This window comes from Peromyscus leucopus, chromosome 22, assembly GCF_004664715.2.
Source record: "Peromyscus leucopus breed LL Stock chromosome 22, UCI_PerLeu_2.1, whole genome shotgun sequence".
NCBI lineage: Eukaryota > Metazoa > Chordata > Mammalia > Rodentia > Cricetidae > Peromyscus > Peromyscus leucopus.
The window spans coordinates 21,687,804-21,690,232 of record NC_051081.1 but is presented as its reverse complement, the minus strand read 5'-3'; positions in this window follow the sequence as shown (position 1 = coordinate 21,690,232).

The following is a 2,429-nucleotide window of genomic DNA, read 5'->3' as shown; positions in this document are numbered from 1 at the left end:
ACTGGGGATGCTGAAGGAATATAAACTAATTACAATCTGCTTGAGGAACTGAGTCTGAGGATACGGGGAACAGACAAAATAAAAATTGGAAAGCAAAGCAGGACAAGTGGTTCTGATATAAAAGGGTGGGGCCTATGATGGGCTCGGATAAAACCAACTCCGAGTTTGGGACAAAAGCAAGGAACCTCGTATTCACGGCTCGACAGTTCTATCTCTAAAGTGTAATGGTCACACCAAGAAACTCACGGCGGTGACTGCACCCAGTCTGGAAGACATCACTCCCCCTCCACGCCTAACAATTTTACCCAAGGGCTCCCGCCAGGCCAACGATACTTCTGCTCTCCTCACCTCCCCCAGATGTGGTCTCCTAGGTGACTAGCCCTGTTCCAAACATTTACTTCCACCTACCACCTTTCCCAGGGGGCTGTGGCAGGAGAAAGTCACCTGACCACCATCTCCTGTTTCTTTTGAAACCCGGCCCCCATCACAACAGGAGGACTAGGGAGGTCATTGGGGCCAGAGGGTTGGAGCAAGTGTGCGGAGTCTGAAGATTTAAGGGGTCCTCATGAACCCCAACCGTTGAGTTCTGGCTGTTTGCACACCTAGTCCCACCCACCCCACAAGTGATCTTACGGATGCAAATAGAGTTCGATTATTGCCCCTTTATTGATCTTAAATTACAGACCCATTCTCACCCCCCTCCCACATAGCTCTTTCATTGCCAAGGGTACAGGCGGTGGCTGAGCAGAAAGGGCAGCGAGGTGAAGATTTGCAGGCTGTAATTAATAGGGACAGGTCTCTCCTTATCTACTAACTTCATGTCTCCAAACTTGTCCAGCTTTTGGATTTTTTTAGTGTGGTACCTAGGAGGTCCCTAGGAGTTTTTAAGTCTTGAAGTCTTTATAGACAAGCTATGTCTTCCAAAAGAATTATGTCTTTTCCTGCCAGCGGGATTAAAAGTGGTTCTCTCAGAGAGACTACCATGGCTCCTTTCTGAAGGACTGCCCCAAGTCCTCTGGATGGAACTGAGATGGCTCCTTTTTGGGCGACTGTGTTGGCTCCTCCCAGAAAGACTGAGTTAACCCTTTGAGGAGGGACTGTGTCCTCTCCTCTCTCCGGGACTAAGAGACCTCCTTAAGGGCTTCTCCCAGGACTGGGTCAGCTCCTCCCCGAGGGGCTGTGACCTCTCCCCTTAAAGAGATTGGGATGGTTCAGGTCAGAGAGACTTTGAAGGGTTCTCACAGAGGGACTACTGTCCTGTCTCTGGGAGGGACTGCAATGACTCCTCTCAGAGAGATGTCTAAGGGTTCTGTCAGACGGACTGCTATCCCTTCTCCGAGAAGGACTGCATTATCTCCTCTCAGAGATGTCCATGAGTTCTCTCCCAAAGGATGTGATTCCTTTCAAAAGGCTTATTACGAAGGGCCCTCTCCCGGAAGAAACCATGTTGTTCTTCCGTGTGTGTGTGTGTGTGTGTGTGTGTGTGTGTGTGTGTGTGTGTTTAAAGTGACTCTGCAGGGTTCTCTTCAAAAGGTTGTCAGATTCCATTCTCTCTTGGGCCTGAAATCTACCTCCTACTTGAGAACAGTTCTTAGACTCAGGACAGGTGATTTCATCACTGTAGTTTTTCTTTGCTTTGCTGTTGACATTTTGAACTATACTCAAAGGTTGTATGATTGAATTAACTTGGATAGTGGTATCTCTCTCAGAAACTATGGTCTCCAATTGCAAAGGTCTGGGTTGGAGAGAGCTCACTTGTTTTGACTGTTGAGTTTGTCTACACTGGTCACCTGTTCCCTGCAATCTGTCCTCTTGCTTAGGGTTCACACCTGTTGACCTTTGCTGGGCAACTGGTGTGCTGGCTCCTTTGCTATCTCCTGCTAAACAATAATCCTTGGCTTTTTGTATGAAGTGCAAGTATTTTCTTGACCACAAATTGCCTGGCCTTGTCCTATCCTCAGGCTTCTGTCCATTTCTATGTGCTATTTGGAATGCCTGTTAGGCCCTGGAAAAGCAGATGGTAGAACTTGGGCTGAGAGGATTTCTTATGTTGTGTCTTTGAAGAAACAGTGCTTGTTTGAACGGTTTCAATACTCTTGCTTCTTGATGGACACATCATTCTAAAAGGACTCTCTTCTGGGGTTCCACTATTTTTGTAGAGCTTTGTGTTTTGTGTCCCTTGGTGATTTTCTTCATTGGATATTTGAAGCCAAAGGTCTTTTTGAGGCTTGATTTCGACCATTTTTCTCCCTGATTACTTTCAAAGCCACTCTTGGATACAGAGTGAACCTGACGGAATTCATGGTGCTCAGAGTCTTCAGTGTCTGTCTTGCTGACCACACCATGGCTGTCCCATTGCTTTTTTCTAATGAGCACTTGTACAAAAGCTGGAGCCTGGGGAGATCTGGCCTGGAAATCTCTTGGAGTGG